Genomic DNA, 20,534 nt, shown 5'->3' with positions numbered 1-20,534 from the left:
GACCCCTATTATAGACTGTGACATGTTAAAGTTTATCAGTTTATCAAAACTGACTGAATTATAATGAGCTGTTGTTGCTAAATAAACACATTTAAACTGTCAGTATGTCTGAACATTACTTTCTGTCCTCCTCCTCTGGGATCTCTGCTTCAACCCCCCCAAAAGGGGACTCGGTTGGCTAAAAGACCAGTAACTGAGCAGGTGATTGGCTGTTTAAACTCTCCTCCTTAATCAGGTAAACATAATGGCTGCCACCATTTAAAGTGTAAAGTGGTTCATTGTGTGATTAAGACATTAAAAACCTTGTTTAAGCCATCTATTAAGCCAGCCGTCTCTCCCTCATGCTGCCCAAAGCAGGCAGGTTTCACCACAGCAGGCCAGGATCTCAAATGTTAAACTATGTTTCAGCTTATCTCTGTACCTTAGTTTAATACTGGATTTGAAATACCTAATGCTTGACTGGCAACTAGCAGGTCTCTCAGCACAGCACAGCTCTCATCTGTGTGTGTGTGTGGACGGGCAGAAGACGGGCAGCAGCTGGGCACCCATCAAAATTTCTTCAGAAATTTTCTAGTATTACCATTACAACTGAAAGTTCCATCACCTGTCACCACGGTCGACGCGCTTCTCCTCCCACAGTTTTCGCCAAACCCATACACATCATACATCAAAACGTGCGTCTGGGTCTGCAGAAGTGTGCTTGTATCTTTCTCTCTCATTACTAAAATGGTTTTTGAGAAATTGACCTTAGAATCAGCACTGTCCCTCTCCATTAGAAATACAGGGAAATCCACAGAAACCACACTAATCACAGCCTAAAACCTCCTTAACATCCACAATTTCTCTTAAAACTGGATAAATTCTAGCTTAACATGAAGCTATTTATGTCTTCTTTCCATATTTGTGCTTTAAGTTATGCTTTTTCTCTCAAATCACCTCAGATTCAGAGCAAAGTCACACATTTTCATTAAAAACAGGCCCTCTCCATTAGAAATCCACAGAAACCACACTAATCACAGCCTAAAACCTCCTTAACATCCACAATTTCTCTTAAAACTGGATAAATTCTAGCTTAACATGAAGCTATTTATGTCTTCTTTCCATATTTGTGCTTTAACTTATGCTTTTTCTCTCAAATCACCTCAGACTCAGAGCAAAATCACACATTTCCATTATAAACAGGCCCTCCTTCGCTCCTTTAAGCTGACAGTGAAGGCTGTATTCAAACTGCTATAAAACCTATATTTTACACAGGACCTTGATATAAATCACATCAGTGTCTTCAGCAGAGCTTTCTCTTACTGAAAAGTTAAATTTTTTTTAAATTTTGACTTTTAAATCCATTCAAACAGCTGTTTGTTCTCAGGGGACACAGCCTGTCCTCCTCTGTGTCTCTGTGACTTCTGTGTGGTTAACCTCACTCATGCTGTATAAAGCACACATATGATACCTCAAAACGTGCGTCTGGGTCTGCAGAAGTGTGCTTGTATTTTTCTCTCTCATTACTAAAATGGTTTTTGAGAAAATGACCTTAGAATCAGCACTGTCCCTCTCCATTAGAAATACAGGGAAATCCACAGAAACCACACTAATCACAGCCTAAAACCTCCTTAAGATCCACAATTTCTGTTAAAACTGCATAAATTCTTGCTCAAAATGAAGCTATTTATGTCTTCTTTCCATATTTGTGCTATAAATTATGCTTTTTCTTTCAAATCACCTCAGATTCAGAGCAAAGTCACACATTTTCATTAAAAACAGGCCCTCTCCATTAGAAATCCACAGAAACCACACTAATCACAGCCTAAAACCTCCTTAACATCCACAATTTCTCTTAAAACTGGATCAATTCTAGCTTAACATGAAGCTATTTATGTCTTCTCTCTATATTTGTGCTTTAACTTATGCTTTTTCTCTCAAATCACCTCAGATTCAGAGCAAAATCACACATTTCCATTATAAACAGGCCCTCCTTCACTCATTTAAAGTGACAGTGATGGGCTGCATTCAAACTGCTATAAAACCTATATTTTACACAGGACCTTGATATAAATCACATCAGTGTCTTCAGCAGGGCTTTCTCTTACTGAAAAGTTCAATTTTTTTTTATTTTGACTTTTAAATCCATTCAAACAGCTGTTTGTTGTCAGGGGACACAGCCTGTCCTCCTCTGTCTCTCTCTGGCTTCTGTGTGGTTAACCTCACTCATGCTGTATAAAGCAGGCAGGTTTCACCAGAACAAGCCTGAATCTCATATTTAAGACTGGATTATGATCATATAATGCTTGACTGGCAACTACCAGCTTCTCAGCTCTCATCTGTGTGTGTGTGTGGACGGGCAGAAGACGGGCAGCAGCTGGGCACCCATCAAAATTTCTTCAGAAATTTTCTAGTATTACCATTACAACTGAAAGTTCCATCACGTGTCACCACGGTCGACGCGCTTCTCCTCCCACAGTTTTCGCCAAACCCATACACATCATACATCAAAACGTGCGTCTGGGTCTGCAGAGGTGTGCTTGTATCTTTCTCTCTCATTACTAAAATGGTTTTTGAGAAAATGACCTTAGAATCAGCACTGTCCCTCTCCATTAGAAATACAGGGAAATCCACAGAAACCACACTAATCACAGCCTAAAACCTCCCTAACATCCACAATTTCTGTTAAAACTGGAAAAATTCTTGCTTAAGATGAAGCTATTTATGTCTTCTTTCCATATTTGTGCTATAAATTATGCTTTTTCTTTCAAATCACCTCAGATTCAGAGCAAAGTCACACATTTTCATTAAAAACAGGCCCTCTCCATTAGAAATCCACAGAAACCACACTAATCACAGCCTAAAACCTCCTAAACATCCACAATTTCTCTTAAAACTGGATAAATTCTAGCTTAACATGAAGCTATTTATGTCTTCTTTCCATATTTGTGCTTTAACTTATGCTTTTTCTCTCAAATCACCTCAGATTCAGAGCAAAATCACACATTTCCATGATAAACAGGCCCTCCTTCACTCATTTAAAGTGACAGTGAGGGCTGCATTCAAACTGCTATAAAACCTATATTTTACACAGGACCTTGATATAAATCACATGAGTGTCTTCAGCAGACCTTTCTCTTACTGAAAAGTTAATTTTTTTTTTCATTTTGACTTTTAAATCCATTCAAACAGCGGTTTGTTCTCAGGGGACACAGCCTGTCCTCCTCTGTCTCTCTCTGGCTTCTGTGTGGTTAACCTCACTCATGCTGTATAAAGCAGGCAGGTTTCACCAGAACAAGCCAAAATCTCATTTTTCAGACTGGATTTGAAATATCTGGCAACTACCAGCTTCTCAGCTCTCATCTGTGTGTGTGTGTGGACGGGCAGAAGACGGGCAGCAGCTGGGCACCCATCAAAATTTCTTCAGAAATTTTCTAGTTATGGGTGCCCCATGCCATAGGCAGGGCACACATATTACTATTGCTCATACTTATTATTATTATTCTTCCGTTTCCGCCCGTTTTTCGGCGCGCTACTCGTCCCACAGCGAAGGTCCGACTGAAATAAAAAATACATGGCTGCGTGCGCGCCGATCGGGAGAGGTGTGCTTGTATTTTTCTCTCTCATTACTCGACCGGAATAGCGGATAAATGGGAAAAAGCGGGCAAATTGTCAATGGGAAAATGAATGGAGAAGGCCTTAACGAGGCAGTTTTGGGCTCGAAGAGCCCAAAACTGCCTCCCCTTGGAGGCCTCTGAACTCAGCCATACAAGGTCATACACACATCATTCAAAGTTTGTGTGTGACAGGAAAGACTCAGCTTTAACTGGTGTAAAGGGCTTGTTAATAGCTTATACGGCTTTGACACAACGGCAGTTTACGTTTTAGGTGTCCAGAGGAGCAAATTTTGTGCCTCTGCACTCTACCTCTCACTCTAAAAATCTTTAAAAAATTATTTTTCAAACAAATGCCTCTCACGTCCAAAATATCTGCCTGATTTGGATAAATTATACATCAAAACGTAGGTATTTTAGTTGTCTTTCACCCAATGTGACTGTCATTGAGCTGGGCCTCACAGATTTCTCACAAATCCCCTCTGAGCGCAGAGAGGGAACATTAAATCCCATTATAAAACGGGCGAGGCCTGAAATCAGTCGGAAAAATCATTTTAAAACTGCCATAATAAAGGAGCCACGGGGGTTAGAAGAATAAAAATGACACCGCTGGCTTCCCCCGGGCCTTCTGGCGCTCACGGTGAAAGAATTATTCGGATACGACTTCTACTTTTCGAACAGCGACCGTTTGTTCCAGATTTCCTGCTCAAAATGAAAACCCCATGATTTTAAGGGGACAAAGTGGGGTGCAGAATGGCAGTTGGCAGGCACAGCTGTTGCCCATAGCAACTAATTGGGAGCTCACTCAAGATGTCTGCCCTGTTCTATCACAGCTGATGAAGCCAGAGCCAAGCAGGCTGGCCTGCTGTAACAGCATTATGCCAGTCTGTTTTATCTGTGCTCCTAATACAATATAACATGACAGCCTCTGTCTGTCAGCAGGGCAGCCAAAACTGTGAAAACAGCGTCATGCTAGCCGCTCACGAGACAAATGCGCGCGACAGCGCGCACTGACCCAACAGCGTCATGCTAGCCGCTCACGAAACAAATGCGCGCGATAGCGCGCACTGACTCATATGTTTTCCATTATGATCAACACATCAGCTATCATAACAGCCCTCACGAGACAAATGCGCGCGACAGCGCGCACTGACTCATATGTTTTCCATTATGATCAACACATCAGTTGTGATAACAGGTTCGTGCCACTCACGAGACAAATGCGCGCGACAGCGCGCACGGACTCATATGTTTTCCATTATGATCAACACATCAGCGATCATAACAGCGAGACAAATGCGCGCGACAGCGCGCACTGACTCATATGTTTTCCATTATGATCAACACATCAGCTGTGATAACAGGTTCGTGCCACTCACGAGACAAATGCGCGCGACAGCGCGCACGGACTCATATGTTTTCCATTATGATCAACACATCAGCTATCAACAGCGTCATGCTAGCCCTCACGAGACAAATGCGCGCGATAGCGCGCACTGACTCATATGTTTTCCATTATGATCAACACATCAGCTGTGATAACAGGTACGTGCCACTCATGAGACAAATGCGCGCGATAGCGCGCACGGACTCATATGTTTTCCATTATGATCAACACATCAGCTGTGATAACAGGTTCGTGCCACTCACGAGACAAATGCGCGCGACAGCGCGCACGGACTCATATGTTTTCCATTATGATCAACACATCAGCTGTGACAACAGGTTCGTGCCACTCACGAGACAAATGCGCGCGACAGCGCGCACGGACTCATATGTTTTCCATTATGATCAACACATCAGCTGTTTTAACAGCTTCATACCAGACGCTGACGACATACGTCAGCAATTCCACTGTTTTCATTGGTTGTTGGATCGTCACTTCCCCCTGGTTCTTCGAATATTCTTCAGTAGTCTTTCTGTCTGGCGAGCTTTGTTCAGGTAAGATCTATTTTTTGCTTGGTTTGGTTATATTGAACATTATCTGTCGTTGATCGTGGCGGAAATATGACCGTCTTCCAGTTAAATAAAGACGAGGTATTTGCTAATTTTCCTTCCGCCGATGTTTCGGTGTGACTGCCTTGTTTAGCATGCTACACTATTAGCCCGCTGTCTGCTGTTGAATGCTGTGAAAGCTATGAATTTACGTTGTGGTTATATTGAACATTATCTGTCGTTGATCGTGGCGGAAATACGACCGTCTTCGAGTTAAATAAAGACGAGCTATTTGCTAATTTTCCTTCCGCCGATGTTTCGGTGTGACTGCCTTGTTTAGCATGCTACACTATTAGCCCGCTGTCTGGCGTGGAATGCTGTGAAAGCTATGAATTTACGTTGTGGTTATATTGAACATTATCTGCCGTTGATCGTGGCGGAAATACGACCGTCTTCGAGTTAAATAAAGACGAGCTATTTGCTAATTTTCCTTCCGCCGATGTTTCGGTGTGACTGCCTTGTTTAGCATGCTACACTATAAGCCCGCTGTCTGGCGTGGAATGCTATGAAGGCTATGAATTTACGTTGAGTGGTTATATTGAACATTATCTGTCGTTGATCGTGGCGGAAATATGATCGTCTTCGAGTTAAATATAGACGAGGTATTTGCTAATTTTCCTTCCGCCGATGTTTCGGTGTGACTGCCTTGTTTAGCATGCTACACTATAAACCCGCTGTCTGGCGTGGAATGCTATGAAGGCTATGAATTTACGTTGAGTGGTTATATTGAACATTATCTGTCGTTGATCGTGGCGGAAATATGACCGTCTTCCAGTTAAATAAAGACGAGGTATTTGCTACTTTTCCTTCCGCCGATGTTTCTGTGTGACTGCCTTGTTTAGCATGCTACATTGTTAGCCCGCAGCCTGAACTTGAACGCTCTCGACGGCAAAAGCTATGTGCTGGTGTCGAATGAGTCAGAATGTGAATGCATTGTGATTTGAACAGAATATGGCTTGTTTTGACTGCTCATTTTGCTATGTGCTGGTGTTGAATGAGTCAGAATGTGAATGCATTGTGATTTGAACAGAATATAGCTTGTGTTCAGTGCTCATTTAGCTTATTTATCCATTTTTATGTCTATTTATTCATCTATTTATTCGTCTATATATTCTCAAGTCATGAGCACTTTTGAATTATAATCATGGTATTTTATTTGACAGTTGGCAATTATGTTAATTATTGTACATATCTTCCAATCAGTGAAATATGAACTTTGAGGATCATGGCTTAACTAGTAGAGTGTGATTCCTCCTGATTGCTGTACCGTGCTGGCACGGTGATGCTTTGACAATTAGTTTATCATCCTTGACCATGTTTTTGTGAGAAGAGTATCATGAGTTTGTTCAGTCGGAGAGCTACACCACCAGTGATGAGAAGCTCAGAGAAGGCAGACAGGACAGAGACGGAGCAGCTTCAGTCAGACAGAGAAAAAGATGAAACTGAGGTAAATGTTGGAGTCAAAGGTTCAGAGTTACACCTCACACTTCACTCTGTTTAACGTGAATCCTTAACTCATAACATCACCAGATTGTTCCATTTATTCATTAGAAGTTATCATGCTTTTGTTTTTCTTCTGTCAAATAGCCAAACACCCCCCCCCACCAGAAAACACTGATGCAGCATCTTCGGTTGGAGAAGCAGGACCTCATTAGATGTAACGCTGCACTTACAGGTGAGACTTCTACATGTATGAAGACAGTTTCAGTGCTTTTCATCATGTGTGCTTGGTGCTAATTTCATGATTGTTGTCTCCAGCTTTTAAAACATGAGCAACCAGATGGAAACCAGCATGAATCCAGACTACAGTCATCATGCAGATGCTGCAGAGACAGACAAAAAGGTCTAAAGTAAGTACTGACACTTCCCCTCACAGCTCACATACAGTAAGGATGTCTGTTTATGATTAATGCTGTTAATGATTGTGTGTCCAGCTTTCCATCTGAGGTCCTGCTGAACCGAACACCTGCGCTTCCACAGGAGGATTCAAAGCAGAATGAAGCAGAGAAAGACTCCCATCAGCTGCAGCGACCCAAACAACCTTCAGCAAACACAGATATCACCGAGGACTCCGATGAAGACTGGAGTTTCTATCACCATAGGACAGAGGTAAGATTTGAATGTTGTTGGGTTTAATGTCCTCATGTCTTCCTCTTACTGTGGTGGTGAATGCTTACAGATATTTCTCTACACAGGGACCCCTATTATAGACTGTGACATGTTAAAGTTTATCAGTTTATCAAAACTGACTGAATTATAATGAGCTGTTGTTGCTAAATAAACACATTTAAACTGTCAGTATGTCTGAACATTACTTTCTGTCCTCCTCCTCTGGGATCTCTGCTTCAACCCCCCCAAAAGGGGACTCGGTTGGCTAAAAGACCATTAACTGAGCAGGTGATTGGCTGTTTAAACTCTCCTCCTTAATCAGGTAAACATAATGGCTGCCACCATTTAAAGTGTAAAGTGGTTCATTGTGTGATTAAGACATTAAAAACCTTGTTTAAGCCATCTATTAAGCCAGCCGTCTCTCCCTCATGCTGCCCAAAGCAGGCAGGTTTCACCACAGCAGGCCAGGATCTCAAATGTTAAACTATGTTTGAGCTTATCTCTGTACCTTAGTTTAATACTGGATTTGAAATACCTAATGCTTGACTGGCAACTAGCAGGTCTCTCAGCACAGCTTTCATCTGTGTGTGTGTGTGGACGGGCAGAAGACGGGCAGCAGCTGGGCACCCATCAAAATTTCTTCAGAAATTTTCTAGTATTACCATTACAACTGAAAGTTCCATCAGGTGTCACCACGGTCGACGCGCTTCTCCTCCCACAGTTTTCGCCAAACCCATACACATCATACATCAAAACGTGCGTCTGGGTCTGCAGAAGTGTGCTTGTATCTTTCTCTCTCATTACTAAAATGGTTTTTGAGAAATTGACCTTAGAATCAGCACTGTCCCTCTCCATTAGAAATACAGGGAAATCCACAGAAACCACACTAATCACAGGCCCAAACCTCCCTAACATCCACTATCTTTGTTAAAACTGGATGAATTCTTGCTCAAAATGAAGCTATTTATGTCTTCTTTCCATATTTGTGCTATAAATTATGCTTTTTCTTTCAAATCACCTCAGATTCAGAGCAAAGTCACACATTTTCATTAAAAACAGGCCCTCTCCATTAGAAATCCACAGAAACCACACTAATCACAGCCTAAAACCTCCTTAACATCCACAATTTCTCTTAAAACTGGATAAATTCTAGCTTAACGTGAAGCTATTTATGTCTTCTTTCCATATTTGTGCTTTAACTTATGCTTTTTCGCTCAAATCACCTCAGATTCAGAGCAAAATCACACATTTCCATTATAAACAGGCCCTCCTTCTCTCCTTTAAGCTGATAGTGAGGGCTGCATTCAAACTGCTATAAAACCTATATTTTACACAGGACCTTGATATAAATCACATCAGTGTCTTCAGCAGACCTTTCTCTTATTGAAAAGTTAATTTTTTTTTTCAATGGGACTTATAAATCCTTTGAAACAGCTGTTTGTTGTCAGGGGACACAGCCTGTCCTCCTCTGTCTCTCTCTGGCTTCTGTGTGGTTAACCTCACTCATGCTGTATAAAGCAGGCAGGTTTCACCACAACAATCCAAAATCTCATTTTTCAGACTGGATTTGAAGTATCTAATGCTTGACCTTCACCATAGCCTCCCTGTGGACGGGCAGAAGACGGGCAGCAGCTGGGCACCCATCAAAATTTCTTCAGAAATTTTCTAGTATTACCATTACAACTGAAAGTTCCATCACGTGTCACCACGGTCGACGCGCTTCTCCTCCCACAGTTTTCGCCAAACCCATACACATCATACATCAAAACGTGCGTCTGGGTCTGCAGAGGTGTGCTTGTATCTTTCTCTCTCATTACTAAAATGGTTTTTGAGAAAATGACCTTAGAATCAGCACTGTCCCTCTCCATTAGAAATACAGGGAAATCCACAGAAACCACACTAATCACAGCCTAAAACCTCCTTAAGATCCACAATTTCTCTTAAAACTGGATAAATTCTAGCTTAACGTGAAGCTATTTATGTCTTCTTTCCATATTTGTGCTTTAACTTATGCTTTTTCTCTCAAATCACCTCAGATTCAGAGCAAAGTCACACATTTTCATTAAAAACAGGCCCTCTCCATTAGAAATCCACAGAAACCACACTAATCACAGCCTAAAACCTCCTTAACCTCCACAATTTCTCTTAAAACTGGATCAATTCTAGCTTATCATGAAGCTATTTATGTCTTCTTTCCATATTTGTGCTTTAACTTATGCTTTTTCTCTCAAATCACCTCAGATTCAGAGCAAAATCACACATTTCCATGTGAAACAGGCCCTCCTTCTCTCCTTTAAGCTGATAGTGAGGGCTGCATTCAAACTGCTATAAAACCTATATTTTACACAGGACCTTGATATAAATCACATCAGTGTCTTCAGCAGGGCTTTCTCTTACTGAAAAGTTAAATTTTTTTAAATTTTGACTTTTAAATCCATTCAAACAGCTGTTTGTTCTCAGGGGACACAGCCTGTCCTCCTCTGTCTCTCTCTGGCTTCTGTGTGGTTAACCTCACTCATGCTGTATAAAGCAGGCAGGTTTCACCAGAACAACCCAAACTCTCATTTTTCAGACTGGATTTGAAATATCTGGCAAATAGCAGCTCTCAGCTCTCATCTGTGTGTGTGTGTGGACGGGCAGAAGACGGGCAGCAGCTGGGCACCCATCAAAATTTCTTCAGAAATTTTCTAGTTATGGGTGCCCCATGCCATAGGCAGGGCACACATATTACTATTGCTCATACTTATTATTGTGAGAATGCTGTAAGGCATTCTCACTATTGTTTTCCTGTTTCCCTTTATTATTATTATTATTATTATTATTCCGCCGTTTTTTGTAGCTTAACTACTCCTGCAATCTTTAACCGATTTCAACAATTTTGGTATCAAAACGTTCAGCTTGTTCAGGAGATTTGTGCTATGACTTTTGGTGTTGATATCTTTTACACTTTTTAAACTATTCAACTTCTATTCAACTTTTTTCCTCATTCAAATGAATGGGAATTTCTTTCAACTCTTCAAAAGCTTCCTCCTCTTTCCAACCTAACTAGTTGAGCATACGTTCAGCTAGAGACACCATTCAAATTTTAAAATGTTCACAAGACATTCAGCTATTACCAAATGTTTCAGCTTTTTCAAATATTCAGCCAATTTTGAAATATGACAGTTTCAAAATCATGAACATTTTTGCTCCTTCATGATTTTCATGCATGAAAATAGGACAGTTTGGGGCTCAACGAGCCCCAAACTGCCCTATTTTAGAGGGCTGTAACTCAGCCATACGGTATCACAGAGACATCATTCAAAGTTTGTATGTGACAGGAAAGACTCAACTTTAACTGTGGTAAAGGGCTTGCCAATAGCTTATACAGCTTTGACACAACGGCAGTTTACGTTTTATGGAGCCAGAGGACTTCGTCTGATGGAGCGCACACTCTAATTCCCACTCTAAAATAATTTAAAAAGAACTTCCTCAAACAAATGCCTCTCACGTCCAAAATGTCTGCCTGATCTAGACAAATTATACATCAAAACGTAGGTATTTTAGTCCTCTTTCACACAAAGTCACTCTCATTGAGCTTGGCCTCACAGATTTCTCACAAATCAACTCTAAGCGCAGAGAGCAGCACTCCAGCTCACATACTTTTCCATTATAAACAGGCTGAGCAATGAAATCAGTGAGAAAGACTCGTTTTAAAACTGCCATAAAAAACAAACCTTACACAAGATCAGAATAAAAATTACACCTCTGGCTTCCCACATCCCTTCTGGCGCTCACGGTGAAAGAATTATTCGGATACGACTTCTACTTTTCGAACAGCGACCGTTTGTTCCAGACTTGTCGTTCATTATTAAACCCCCAGATTTTAAGGGGACAAAGTGAGGTGCAGATTTGTCAGTGGGCACGTGCAGCTGTTGCCCACAGCAACTAATGAGGAGGCCAGACTCAACGAGCCCCAAACTGTCCTATTTTAGAGGGCAGTAACTCAGCCATACGGTATCACAGAGACATCATTCAAACTTTAAAATGTTCACAAGACATTCAGCTGGCTTTTTCAAATATTAAGCCAATTCCGAAATATGACAGTTTAAAAAACATGAACATTTTTGCTCCTTCTTGATTTTTATGAATGAGAAGATTAGAGTGGCAGACTGATCATTTTAACTTTTTCTGATATTCAAACAAATTACTCAAACTTTCATGCTGTTTAACTCAGACAAACAAATTATACCTTAAAATGTAGGTACACTTGTCCTCTTTCAGCTGATGTAACTACTAAATAGCTCACATTTACAGAATTTCAGCTATGAGCCTTGAAGCGAGAGAAACCTTTCAATTTCTCTCACTAACTCCAATGTAAATTTGGTGGAACGCCAGAGACAGGTTCAACTGTGTTCAACCCGCTGCCGTTTAAATTTTTTTCACTCCATTGAAATAAAAACTACATTGCCGCGTTCCTCCAAGCCTTCTGCTTCTTACGGTCTTCAAATTATTTTCCTCGCTCTTCCAGTTTTCTCACAGGAGGTCATAGTATCCAAAATGCAATTTCTGCAGGTTATACAGGGAGAGAGCTGCAGCTGTTGACAAACATTGCTATCACTGATGACATCACTCTTCCACTCCCTGCTGTATATTACACTGAAGCCATTTTAACTATTACTCACTTGATTTCTGATAAATTTCCACTAGATTCAGCTTTTTGAGCATGTTCAACTAATCCATTCAGCTACTTTTCTGCCTTCTTAAAGCTCCAGCTCCTTTCAAAAATACATTTCAGGCCTTTTGAAACTGCAGCAAATTACTTTTTACTAATATTTCAACTGCACATTTTTCCTCAAAAATTTTTAACCTTTCAACTTCTTCAACTAAGACTTCTGCAGTTTTTTCCAAAAGGTTTAAATGATTCCACTATTTTATTTTCATCTTCACTGCTTCAACCAGGATTTCAGCAACTTGCTTTCTGCTAAACTTTCACTATTTTTAGTTTTAGAAATGTCACACTTTAGAAATGTCAAGACTTTTAACTTATTACCTGCTTGAAATCCTTTTGTTGTTTTTAACCCTTCAGCTTTTCTTTGCTGACAGTTACTCCAGCCAACATAGCGGCCCTATTGTAAAAGCTTTATGCCAGCCTGTGTTATGTGTGCTCCTAATACAATGTAACATGGCGTTATCTGTCTCTCAGCCATCACAGCACAAACTTCCATGATAAAGAAGCTGCACTTCTCTCCTTTAAACTGACAGTGAGGGCTGTATTCAAACTGCTATAAAACCTATATTTTACACAGGACCTTGATAGAAATGACATAACTGTCTGCAGCGTACCTTTCTGCTATTAACAGGTTAAAATAGTCTTTTACTATGACTTATAAATCTATTGAAGCAGCTGATTGTTCTGAACAGGCACAACCTGTCCTCCTCTGTCTCTCTGTGGCTCAGGCCATTCTATGTACTTTCCCTCACTCATGCTGTCTAAAGCACACATATGATACCTCAAAACGTGCGTCTGGGTCTGCAGAAGTGTGCTTGTATTTTTCTCTCTCATTACTAAAATGGTTTTTGAGAAAATGACCTTAGAATCAGCACTGTCCCTCTCTCTCCATTAGAAATACAGGGAAATCCACAGAAACCACTCATCCTCCACACTAATCACAGCCTAAAACCTCCTTAACATCCACAATTTCTCTTAAAACTGGATCAATTCTAGCTTAACATGAAGCTATTTATGTCTTCTTTCCATATTTGTGCTTTAACTTGTGCTTTTTCTCTCAAATCACCTCAGATTCAGAGCAAAATCACACATTTCCATTATAAACAGGCCCTCCTTCGCTCCTTTAAGCTGACAGTGAAGGCTGTATTCAAACTGCTATAAAACCTGTATTCTACACAGGACCTTGATAGAAATGACATAACTGTCTGCAGCATACCTTTCTGCTATTAACAGGTTAAAATAGTCTTTTACTATGACTTATAAATCTATTGAAGCAGCTGATTGTTCTGAACAGGCACAACCTGTCCTCCTCTGTCTCTCTGTGGCTCAGGCCATTCTGTGTACTTTCCCTCACTCATGCTGTCTAAAGCACACATATGATACCTCAAAACGTGCGTCTGGGTCTGCAGAAGTGTGCTTGTATTTTTCTCTCTCATTACTAAAATGGTTTTTGAGAAAATGACCTTAGAATCAGCACTGTCCCTCTCCATTAGAAATACAGGGAAATCCACAGAAACCACTCATCCTCCACACTAATCACAGCCTAAAACCTCCTTAACCTCCACAATTTCTCTTAAAAGTGGATAAATTCTAGCTTAACATGAAGCTATTTATGTCTTCTTTCCATATTTGTGCTTTAACTTATGCTTTTTCTCTCAAATCACCTCAGATTCAGAGCAAAATCACACATTTCCATGTGAAACAGGCCCTCCTTGGCTTCTTTAAGCTGACAGTGAAGGCTGTATTCAAACTGCTATAAAACCTATATTTTAAACAGGACCTTGATATAAATCACATCAGTGTCTTCAGCAGAGCTTTCTGTTACAGAAAAGTTCAATTTTTAAAAATTTTGACTAAGCCAATTCTCAAATATGACAGTTTAAAAAACATGAACATTTTTGCTCCTTCTTGATTTTTATGAATGAGAAGATTAGAGTGGCAGACTGATCATTTTAACTTTTTCTGATATTCAAACAAATTACTCTAACTTTCATGCTGTTTAACTCAGACAAACAAATTATACCTTAAAATGTAGGTACACTTGTCCTCTTTCAGCTGATGTAACTACTAAATAGCTCACATTTACAGAATTTCAGCTATGAGCCTTGAAGTGAGAGAAACCTTTCAATTTCTCTCACTAACTCCAATGTAAATTTGGTGGAACGCCAGAGACAGGTTCAACTGTGTTCAACCTGCTGCCGTTTAAGTTTTTTTCACTCCATTGAAATAAAAACTACATTGCTGCGTTCCTCCAAGCCTTCTGCTTCTTACGGTCTTCAAATTATTTTCCTCGCTCTTCCGGTTTTCTCACAGGAGGTCATAGTATCCAAAATGCAATTTCTGCAGGTTATACAGGGAGAGAGCTGCAGCTGTTGACAAACATTGCTGTCACTGATGACATCACTCTTCCACTCCTTGCTGTATATTACACTGAAGCCATTTTAACTATTAATCACTTGATTTCTGATAAATTTCAAATAGATTCAGCTATTTGAGCATGTTCAACTAATCCATTCAACTTAAAATGCATTCTCACTGCTGTTTCGCAGGAACAGCTCTTTCTAGTTATTATTATTCTTCCGTTTCCGCCCGTTTTTCGGCGCGCTACTCGTCCCACAGCGAAGGTCCGACTCAAATAAAAAATACATGGCTGCGTGCGCGCCGATGGGCAGAAGTGTGCTATTACTTTTCTCTCTCATTACTCGACCGGAATAGCGGATAAATGGGAAAAAGCGGGCAAATTGTCAATGGGAAAATGAATGGAGAAGGCCTTAACGAGGCAGTTTTGGGCTCGAAGAGCCCAAAACTGCCTCCCCTTGGAGGCCTCTGAACTCAGCCATACAAGGTCACACACACATCATTCAAAGTTTGTGTGTGACAGGAAAGACTCAGCTTTAACTGGTGTAAAGGGCTTGTTAATAGCTTATACGGCTTTGACACAACGGCAGTTTACGTTTTAGGTGTCCAGAGGAGCTCATTTTGTGCCTCCTCCACTCTACCTCTCACTCTAAAAATCTTTAAAAAATTATTTTTCAAACAAATGCCTCTCACGTCCAAAATATCTGCCTGATCTGGATAAATTATACATCAAAACGTAGGTATTTTAGTTGTCTTTCACCCAATGTGACTGTCATTGAGCTGGGCCTCACAGATTTCTCACAAATCCCCTCTGAGCGCAGAGAGGGAACATTAAATCCCATTATAAAACGGGCGAGGCCTGAAATCAGTCGGAAAAATCATTTTAAAACTGCCATAATAAAGGAGCCACGGGGGTTAGAAGAATAAAAATTACACCGCTGGCTTCCCCCGGGCCTTCTGGCGCTCACGGTCAAAGAATTATTCGGATACGACTTCTACTTTTCGAACAGCGACCGTTTGTTCCAGATTTCCTGCTCAAAATGAAAACCCCATGATTTTAAGGGGACAAAGTGAGGTGCAGAATGGCAGTTGGCAGGCACAGCTGTTGCCCATAGCAACTAATTGGGAGCTCACTCAAGATGTCTGCCCTGTTCTATCACAGCTGATGAAGCCAGAGCCAAGCAGGCTGGCCTGCTGTAACAGCATTATGCCAGCCTGTTTTATCTGTGCTCCTATTACAATATAACATGACAGCCTCTGTCTGTCAGCAGGCAGCCAAAACTGTGAAAACAGCTTCATGCCAGCTGCTCACGAGACAAATGCGCGCGACAGCGCGCACTGACCCAACAGCGTCATGCTAGCCGCTCACGAGACAAATGCGCGCGATAGCGCGCACTGACTCATATGTTTTCCACTATGATCAACACATCAGCTATCATAACAGCGAGACAAATGCGCGCGACAGCGCGCACTGACTCATATGTTTTCCATTATGATCAACACATCAGCTGTGATAACAGGTTCGTGCCACTCACGAGACAAATGCGCGCGACAGCGCGCACGGACTCATATGTTTTCCATTATGATCAACACATCAGCTATCAACAGCGTCATGCTAGCCCTCACGAGACAAATGCGCGCGATAGCGCGCACTGACTCATATGTTTTCCATTATGATCAACACATCAGCTGTGATAACAGGTACGTGCCACTCACGAGACAAATGCGCGCGATAGCGCGCACGGACTCATATGTTTTCCATTATGATCAACACATCAGCTGTGATAACAGGTTCGTGCCACTCACGAGACAAATGCGCGCGAAAGCGCGCACGGACTCATATGTTTTCCATTATGATCAACACATCAGCTGTGACAACAGGTTCGTGCCACTCACGAGACAAATGCGCGCGACAGCGCGCACGGACTCATATGTTTTCCATTATGATCAACACATCAGCTGTTTTAACAGCTTCATACCAGACGCTGACGACATACGTCAGCAATTCCACTGTTTTCATTGGTTGTTGGATCGTCACTTCCCCCTGGTTCTTCGAATATTCTTCAGTAGTCTTTCTGTCTGGCGAGCTTTGTTCAGGTAAGATCTATTTTTTGCTTGGTTTGGTTATATTGAACATTATCTGTCGTTGATCGTGGCGGAAATATGACCGTCTTCCAGTTAAATAAAGACGAGGTATTTGCTAATTTTCCTTCCGCCGATGTTTCGGTGTGACTGCCTTGTTTAGCATGCTACACTATTAGCCCGCTGTCTGCCGTTGAATGCTGTGAAAGCTATGAATTTACGTTGTGGTTATATTGAACATTATCTGTCGTTGATCGTGGCGGAAATACGACCGTCTTCGAGTTAAATAAAGACGAGCTATTTGCTAATTTTCCTTCCGCCGATGTTTCGGTGTGACTGCCTTGTTTAGCATGCTACACTATAAACCCGCTGTTTGGCGTGGAATGCTATGAAGGCTATGAATTTACGTTGAGTGGTTATATTGAACATTATCTGTCGTTGATCGTGGCGGAAATATGATCGTCTTCGAGTTAAATATAGACGAGGTATTTGCTAATTTTCCTTCCGCCGATGTTTCGGTGTGACTGCCTTGTTTAGCATGCCACACTATTAGCCCGCTGTCTGGCGTGGAATGCTGTGAAAGCTATGAATTTACGTTGTGGTTATATTGAACATTATCTGTCGTTGATCGTGGCGGAAATACGACCGTCTTCCAGTTAAATAAAGACGAGCTATTTGCTAATTTTCCTTCCGCCGATGTTTCGGTGTGACTGCCTTGTTTAGCATGCTACACTATTAACCCGCTGTCTGGCGTGGAATGCTATGAAGGCTATGAATTTACGTTGAGTGGTTATATTGAACATTATCTGTCGTTGATCGTGGCGGAAATATGACCGTCTTCCAGTTAAATAAAGACAAGGTATTTGCTCATTTTCCTTCCGCCGATGTTTCTGTGTGACTGCCTTGTTTAGCATGCTACATTGTTAGCCCGCAGCCTGAACTTGAACGCTCTCGACGGCAAAAGCTATGTGCTGGTGTCGAATGAGTCAGAATGTGAATGCATTGTGATTTGAACAGAATATGGCTTGTTTTGACTGCTCATTTTGCTATGTGCTGGTGTCGAATGAGTCAGAATGTGAATGCATTGTGATTTGAACAGAATATGGCTTGTGTTCAGTGCTCATTTTGCTTATTTATCCATTTTTATGTCTATTTATTCATCTATTTATTCGTCTATATATTCTCAAATCATGAGCACTTTTGAATTATAATCATGGTATTTTATTTGACAGTTGGCAATTATGTTAATTATTGTACATATCTTCCAATCAGTGAAATATGAACTTTGAGGATCATGGCTTAACTAGTAGAGTGTGATTCCTCCTGATTGCTGTACCGTGCTGGCACGGTGATGCTTTGACAATTAGTTTATCATCCTTGACCATGTTTTTGTGAGAAGAGTATCATTAGTTTGTTCAGTCGGAGAGCTACACCACCAGTGATGAGAAGCTCAGAGAAGGCAGACAGGACAGAGACGGAGCAGCTTCAGTCAGACAGAGAAAAAGATGAAACTGAGGTAAATGTTGGAGTCAAAGGTTCAGAGTTACACCTCACACTTCACTCTGTTTAACGTGAATCCTTAACTCATAACATCACCAGATTGTTCCATTTATTCATTAGAAGTTATCATGCTTTTGTTTTTCTTCTGTCGGAGAAACCAAACACCCCCCCCCACCAGAAAACACTGATGCAGCATCTTCAGTTGGAGAAGCAGGACCTCATTAGATGTAACACTGCACTTACAGGTGAGACTTCTACATGTATGAAGACAGTTTCAGTGCTTTTCATCATGTGTGCTTGGTGCTAATTTCATGATTGTTGTCTCCAGCTTTTAAAACATGAGCAACCAGATGGAAAGCAGCATGAATCCAGACTACAGTCATCATGCAGATGCTGCAGAGACAGACAAAAAGGTCTAAAGTAAGTACTGACACTTCCCCTCACAGCTCACATACAGTAAGGATGTCTGTTTATGATTAATGCTGTTAATGATTGTGTGTCCAGCTTTCCATCTGAGGTCCTGCTGAACCGAACACCTGCGCTTCCACAGGAGGATTCAAAGCAGAATGAAGCAGAGAAAGACTCCCATCAGCTGCAGCGACCCAAACAACCTTCAGCAAACACAGATATCACCGAGGACTCCGATGAAGACTGGAGTTTCTATCACCATAGGACAGAGGTAAGATTTGAATGTTGTTGGGTTTAATGTCCTCATGTCTTCCTCTTACTGTGGTGGTGAATGCTTACAGATATTTCTCTACACAGGGACCCCTATTATAGACTGTGACATGTTAAAGTTTATCAGTTTATCAAAACTGACTGAATTATAATGAGCTGTTGTTGCTAAATAAACACATTTAAACTGTCAGTATGTCTGAACATTACTTTCTGTCCTCCTCCTCTGGGATCTCTGCTTCAACCCCCCCAAAAGGGGACTCGGTTGGCTAAAAGACCAGTAACTGAGCAGGTGATTGGCTGTTTAAACTCTCCTCCTTAATCAGGTAAACATAATGGCTGCCACCATGTAAAGTGTAAAGTGGTTCATTGTGTGATTAAGACATTAAAAACCTTGTTTAAGCCATCTATTAAGCCAGCCGTCTCTCCCTCATGCTGCCCAAAGCAGGCAGGTTTCACCACAGCAGGCCAGGATCTGAAATGTTAAACTATGTTTGAGCTTATCTCTGTACCTTAGTTTAATACTGGATTTGAAATACCTAATGCTTGACTGGCAACTAGCAGGTCTCTCAGCACAGCTCTCATCTGTGTGTGTGTGTGGACGGGCAGAAGACGGGCAGCAGCTGGGCACCCATCAAAATTTCTTCAGAAATTTTCTAGTATTACCATTACAACTGAAAGTTCCATCAGGTGTCACCACGGTCGACGCGCTTCTCCTCCCACAGTTTTCGCCAAACCCATACACATCATACATCAAAACGTGCGTCTGGGTCTGCAGAAGTGTGCTTGTATCTTTCTCTCTCATTACTAAAATGGTTTTTGAGAAATTGACCTTAGAATCAGCACTGTCCCTCTCCATTAGAAATACAGGGAAATCCACAGAAACCACACTAATCACAGGCCCAAACCTCCCTAACATCCACTATCTTTGTTAAAACTGGATGAATTCTTGCTCAAAATGAAGCTATTTATGTCTTCTTTCCATATTTGTGCTATAAATTATGCTTTTTCTTTCAAATCACCTCAGATTCAGAGCAAAGTCACACATTTTCATTAAAAACAGGCCCTCTCCATTAGAAATCCACAGAAACCACACTAATCACAGCCTAAAACCTCCTTAACATCCACAATTTCTCTTAAAACTGGATAAATTCTAGCTTAACGTGAAGCTATTTATGTCTTCTTTCCATATTTGTGCTTTAACTTATGCTTTTTCGCTCAAATCACCTCAGATTCAGAGCAAAATCACACATTTCCATTATAAACAGGCCCTCCTTCTCTCCTTTAAGCTGATAGTGAGGGCTGCATTCAAACTGCTATAAAACCTATATTTTACACAGGACCTTGATATAAATCACATCAGTGTCTTCAGCAGACCTTTCTCTTATTGAAAAGTTAATTTTTTTTTTCAATGGGACTTATAAATCCTTTGAAACAGCTGTTTGTTGTCAGGGGACACAGCCTGTCCTCCTCTGTCTCTCTCTGGCTTCTGTGTGGTTAACCTCACTCAT

This window comes from Leuresthes tenuis, unplaced genomic scaffold (assembly GCF_036924035.1).
Source record: "Leuresthes tenuis unplaced genomic scaffold, fLeuTen1.0.hap1 SCAF_19, whole genome shotgun sequence".
Lineage (NCBI taxonomy): Eukaryota > Metazoa > Chordata > Actinopteri > Atheriniformes > Atherinopsidae > Leuresthes > Leuresthes tenuis.
This window is presented reverse-complemented; position numbering follows the sequence as displayed.